Raw genomic sequence first — 7,159 nt, 5'->3', positions numbered from 1 at the left:
CTTTCCCACTCACCACACGACAACCACCCCTGCCCATTAATCCCCTACTCGCAGATTTCTGATTCACATAGGAGTACGGCATTGGTTGTGCATTCACACTGAAAATTTTTCATCATACAGTGGTTGTGTCCATAGAGTTATAGACATGAGTGATGTCTGTTCTGTCGCAGTCCTGGTCTTGCACAAATTTTCAACTCTCACTGTTGCAGTGCCTTGTGTGGTTGGAATTCATTATTTCTTTCATATCTCTTTCCCATCCTGTTTCCTTTCACCCCACTTGTTCATGCATATGTCCCAGTTGTTTCATTATGAAAGGTGTTTGCTCTCTCAGCCATGTTTGACAGAACAGACACCACTCACATCTCTAATCTCATATAACCTTAGCTCAGCATCATCTTCATTTATCACTACTTCTATGTTACAAAAACAGACACTGACATGGACAACAATATGAATTTTGAAGATTATGGGGTGGTTGTTGTGGTCTTTAGTCCAAGTACTGTTTTGATGCAGCCCTCCATGCTACTCTGTCCTGAGCAACCCTCCTCATCTTTGATAACTACTGAAACCTACATTCTTTTGAACCTAATTACCACAGTCATCTCTTGGTCTCCCAGGCAATTTTTACCTCCCACACTTGCCTCCAGTACTAAATTGGTGATCCTTTGAGGTCTCAGAACATGTTCTATCAGCTAATATCTACTTTTAGTCACATTGTGCACCAAATCTCTCTCTCCAGTTCTTTCCAGTAACTTTTCATTAGTTACATGATCAACCAATCTAATTTTCAGAACTGTTCTGTGGCACCACATTGCAAAAGCTTTTATTCTTTTCTTGTCATAATTGCTTATTGTTTACGTTCACATCCATAGAAGGCTACACTCCATATGAATAGCTTCAGAAAACACTTCCTAATTTATATTAGATGTTAACAAATTCCTTTTAGTCAGAAGTGCTTTTCTTGCTCTAGCCAGGCTGAATTTTACATCTTCTCTACTTCAGCCATTATTTGTTATTTTGCTGCCCAAACAGCCAATTTTTAGTGCCTCTCTTCCTAATCTAATTTCCTAAGCGCTTGTAGTGATTCGAGAATTTCCACATAAATTCTGGAACCACTCAACCGTCTGCCGCCTCGAACACGTGATGTTTAAAAAATAAGTGTGTGAGAGAGAGAGCCTATTTACTGTGGAACACAAGTCTGTGTGTGCAGGATGGACATTTATTGTGGGAAGACAAGAGTTGCGTCAGATGAGTGATGCCGACAAGTGTTTGCTGCTCACGCCATAGAACCTGTATGGAGGATGCAAGGAGTAACTACGTACTATTCCTTGGTGGTCGAATAACTGTAATTGTTATAGACAATTGAAACACGATGTGTCTAGAGACTCTTACTTAATCTTGGTGTTAGACTTGCTAGAAGCAAGACCTGTTTTTGAATTTCTGAGTTGTTCTAAAACCAAACTCGTTTGTAAATGTTAATTAAGAGTGTTTCTAAAGCTCAAAGTATGAGTGAAATACAATAAGATGGAGACATTTATGTCTAAGAAGAGAATTTTATGGTGTATAAATACATCGTGAATTACCTACTTATTTAACAAGGACGGCAATCTGACTTTACAAATTCTGCCGCCCAAACCGTTACGTTAGAACGTGATGATCGACATGATCAGGACTCGAAGAAAGACGAATTTTCAAACGAAATCAAGATAAAAAGATATTCTGAGTTGCCATAGCAACCAATGATAACAAGACAGGGAAATTGTTTCACAGAGTTGGATTCTGCATAAACAGCAAAAAAGGGTGAAAATTAATAAATACCATACAAGAAAAGACGCAAGGAAAATCTCAACAGTTTAAATTAAGAGAAGTTACGATGAGATCTGTTCGACAACGAAGATCCAGTGTGGAGATTAAGCAGCCCTCACACACATCACGGGGGCATGGACCCTGTAACCAGCAACTGACACCAGTGATGCCAGCTGCTGCTCACCGGTGCTGACTACAAATCCATTCCCCGACACTGAAGCTGAAACCAACCTTTGACGCTGCCAGTGCCCGTGCTGTTCACCGGTGCTGATTCCACACCTGCTCACTGGTGCAGCCTACAACTCTACACTGGGTGAGCGAAAGGCAATTATTTGAGTGTGAGGTTAAGGACACTGTTCAATAATAGACTGTTAGTATAGTTATTATACTCAGAGGTGAATTTTTTTAATGATAACTTGATCTAAAAGTAAGGGGAATATGGATAATACTCAAAAAACTGGGGAAATATCAGAACCAGCCATGGCCATGACAGTGGGTAGGGAAATGCCAAACTGGTCTGAAGTAGTGAATTTAATCAAAACTCAAAACGTCCAAATCACTACTTTAAGTAAAAATTTAGAAGCTCAGTGTTTACAATTATATTCTAGATAAGATGCACAAAGAAAGAATTTACTGCTCAAAGTACTTCTTTAAGAAAGGAACTAAATACAACTCTAAAGGCTCAAAGTCTTAAATTAGATGCAGTGAATACTCAAGTAAATAATAAACTAGATGACCAGGGGGCTTCTTTAAGTAAGGAACTAAATGAGACCCTAAGAAAAGAAATAAGTGTGGTATTTTCTAGTTTAAATAATCAAACTAAAGTTCTAAATGAGCAAGCTACAAATATAGGTTTACTAAGGAATGAATCTGACACTCTAAACCATAAAGTAGAAAATTTGAAAGTAGATTTAGAGAAATAATTAACGAGTTGTCTGAACATTCATGTAGACTAACTGTTCACTGACTTTAGTCAGACACAGAGTAACCAATTCCAGGATTTGACCAAGAAGTTAGAATTTGATATTGAAGACAAATTTAATAATTCAGAATCTGAATTTAGTGAAAAATTAGGATCTTGGACAAACAGGATAAATAAATACCTATGGTCCAATCACAAATTGCAGGCAGCAGCAATCAAGTAGATGACATGGAACAAAATGTTAAAGAGAAACTAGCCACTTCAGACATAGTAAATATAAGTAATCTGGAAGAACAGGTACAGGAAATAATCAATCGAAAAGTTGCCGTGAGGATAATCTCTGGAAATGTTTTGACTGTCGCTTTTTCCAAACTTAATGATGATAGTAATGTTATAGATGACTTATGCGAAGAATTCAAACTTGTCCATGATAGAGTAGAAAATAGAATAACTTTACCTAATGTTGTGTTACTGAGTAAAGTGGTAATTGTTTTGTTGAGGGGAGGCTTTCACACAAAATTTAACGAGAAGTATTGGTCCGTAAGTAATCGAGTGAGGTTAATGTCAGATCCATGGGATCCTGGCAGAGTCACATCTGTTGTCCCAAGGACAGAGTTAACGTTCTGTGTTAAAGGGCAGAGTGACAACTGTCGGACCCCTAGTTGTTTTCGGTGTTTCCTCTGTACTATTTTTCCTGCACCGAATTCCCTTCAAATCTTAAAAACTATTCTGTAATCTATTCTTGAATTCTTAAACTATCATATAATGTTAGTACCTAAATATGACTAAAAGGTAATAGACTTAAGAGGATCATGGATAAACAGTGATCTCTACACATGAAATGCAATGAATAGTATGTAGTATTAGTGGAAAACATAATATGATGGTACTATTCAAACCAAATGATATATTGGCATGAACTGAACATAATCTTTTATGTGTGTATAAAACTATAGTATAAGCTTAATGACTAAACAACTATTGTATTGTAGTGTATAATTTTCTATTTAATATAGAACATTTTATACCTTTTATGAAATGTGATGTAGATGGGAGGGTTTGTATTGGTTTTGGATGGGGTGGGTATTATATATTGAAGCATGATTTACACTAACAAATAAATCATGGCTAACACAGAACACACGCCACACCTTTCAAAACCCTCGTAAACAAGTGTGACTGAATCTTCACCATTTACCATTCCATAGGGGTTGCTAAGATTTTCTTCGAGGACTTCAAAGGCGAAGATGAGAATGTCCGTTCTGTAGGAGACATTTAACACCATGCCTCCTCCGGAATCTCACTCAAGTACCGGCAAAGTAGGGATCCTGGGTAAGGGGGCTGGGAAGGTTTTCCTGTCTTTGGGGCTATCTTCTTTCACTTCTTCGATCTTAGCAACCATTTCTACTTTTCCCTTTCTTACTTCTCATTTGAGTACCTACCTATCTTTCCCTCTTTCCATATTCAACTACTTCTATCGCAGAAGTCCTTCTCATTTTCCGTGGTTTCCAATAACCTACAACTTCTTTTATATTAGTACACTGAAGAATCAGGCTACACAAACACACTTACGCAAACACACAAAAAATATGATTACACAAACAATGATCTTACACACTGAAAGAGGAGAACCATCAAGCATTTTAGGGGGAAAGGAATGTGTACATTGGGAAAGGATGCACACATTATCATTTACAGTGACAGTTCTACATTGCACATACATGAGTGTGTGCCTATAATCATTTCATATCACCTATGTGCATAAGTATAGAAGAACTATGCTAATTTTACATCGAGTATACCTAAGTAGGAAGTGTGAGTAATTGAGAAGAGCATAAGTCAGAGACAAAGGGTTTGTGATAATTGTTAAGAGGAGTCAGTCTGACAAATATTCTGATGAATTTGAATTGTAGGATGATAGTGGGACTCTTATAGCTTGAGTACAATATACTGAACAGAGTATATAGTCATGATTAAAAGTTGAAAAGTAGAAGAGGACTCTAGGGTACTAAATGAAGTATTAAAAAGCAAGTGCAACCAGAGGATATTTAATTATAGTGTACATAAAGATGTATACTCGCGTAATGAACCTAGAGGTCTACTCATAAAGGATAAGGAGGGCGCATCCAGCACTTATTGGATATAAAGAGCAGATAGGCAGACCTGAGAAAGGCTGACCTATACTGTGTGGACAGGGGCACCAAGAAGTGGATTGACCTGTACCATAGGAGAATAGGAATTTAAAGAGGCATACCCACCGAAACGGAAGGAGGAAGGGCACTCATAAGGTCAACCCACATGTAACGTATAGATGCTGATCCGAGGGGAAAAGGACAGTATTGTGAAAGAATTCACACATTTTCTAGGAATTATTCTGATAAATTTGAATTCTATATTTCACTAGCATTATTATGTTTTCTGGGTGTCAATAGGAACACTTTTATTTTGCCCAGAGTCACTCCAGACTACAGACTACTATAAGTAAAAAGTCCATTATGTACTAAAGAGGTAGTATAGAGAATCAGAATAAAGGAAGAAATATTCAAGGGTCCATGACACCTGGAATTTATGATTGGAAAAAGAGAAAACAAAAATTTGGGTACTCTCAATTTTTGGATATTGAAAGAGCTAACTCCAACATGGATTGAAAGGTTCACATTTTATAATTGTAGTAGAATGGAAAAAAGTAATGACGAAGCAATAAGAACAAGAGTATTTATGATTATTTATAGAAAAAGATGTATTGTTGAAAAATGAAGTGTTATCCTATGTGATATTAATGTACATGCTGATTATGTGTAAAATATTGCATGTTTGATCTAAGTAGGGGGATATGTAGTGGTTCAAGAATTTCCACGTAAATTCTGGAACCACTCGACCTTCTGCCACCTCAAACATGTGATGTTTTAAAGATACGTGTGAGAGAGAGAGAGCCTATTTACTGTGCAACACATGTTGGTGTGTGCAGGATGGACATTTATTGTGGGAAGACAGAGTTGCGTCAGACAAGCAACACCGGCAAGTGTCTGCCACTCGCACCATACAACCTGTATGGAGGATGCAAGGAGTAACTATGTATCATTCCTTGGTGGTCAAATAACTGTAATTGTTATAGACAATTGAAACATGATGTGCCTAGAGACTCTTACTTAATCTTGGTGTTAGACTTGCTAGAAGCAAGACCTGTTTTTGAATTTCTGGTGGATATTAAACCAGCACATTGTAATTATAATTAATAGTACCTGATGGTTATCAGCGTAGTTGACTTGCAAGAGTTAGTATGCTTATACGAAAATTGTGAAAGTGAAAATATACCTGAGCTTGAGAGAGATAGTAATTTTTTGATTCCTGTAACCTGCATTATTTCTTTGGAGAATAAGTTATGGAGATAGATGCAGCTGCATATCCAGAGAAGAGGATTGGCTAAACATTTCAAGTAAGTCAACTGTGGTAAGAGAAGTGAGAGGTTCACAATCCAGCTTTGCACTGCTTCTCTTGTCACCAAAACCGTTAGACCCTGCCTGATTTAAATTGACTACATTCCATTGTCTTTGTTTTATTTTTGTTGATGTTCATCTTATAATCTCTGCTCAAAACATTCATTCTATTCAATCACTATTCCAAGTCCTTTGCTGTCTCTTGACGTAATTACAATATTGTTGACAAAATTCAGTTTTTATTTCTTCTCCCTGAACTTTAATTCTCTTTCCAAATTTATCCTTGGTTATTTTGGTTAGGATGGTGAATTCACTATGCTGTTCATAGTAGCTTATCTGCATTCCTGTTTTCTCACTCATTATCAAACATATTCCTGCATTATTCCTATTTGAATTTGTTCTCATAACTCTGTAGTCAACTGATCAGATGTCCTCTTATTCATGCCATTGCTCTTCACTAATTCTCACTATATCTAATGTCAGTCTATACACTTTCCTTTCTAAGTTCTCTAGCCTACTGACCTGTGGGGAATCATGGCTGTAGTTTCCCCTGCTTTCAGCTGCACAATAAGGCCATGTTGGCTAACATCACAAGGCCAGATCAGTCAATCATCCAAACTGTTACCCCTGCAACAACTGAAATGGGTGCTGACCCTCTTCAGGAAACACACATCATCTTCACAAATAATCCTCTGTTGTGGTAGCACTTGTAGTACCATTACCTGTATTGTTGAGGCATGCAAACCACCCTACCTCTGCAAAGTCAAGGATTCATGGAGGGTTTGAAGATCACATTCTACAAAATCCTTTAGGTACAATTACATATGTCATTCCTCCCTATCCTGACAAATATAAATAAATGGATGATGTATAGCCATAACCTGGCTCAGCATGTCAAAATTATTATATATGAAATAAGTTTTATATTTCTTTAACACTGTGCAAAGAAGTGAAACCTATTCTTTGACATATCTATTCTTGAACTACATTGTCT

The sequence above is a fragment of the Schistocerca piceifrons genome, chromosome 2, assembly GCF_021461385.2.
Source record: "Schistocerca piceifrons isolate TAMUIC-IGC-003096 chromosome 2, iqSchPice1.1, whole genome shotgun sequence".
NCBI classification, from domain to species: Eukaryota; Metazoa; Arthropoda; class Insecta; order Orthoptera; family Acrididae; genus Schistocerca; species Schistocerca piceifrons.
This window is presented reverse-complemented; position numbering follows the sequence as displayed.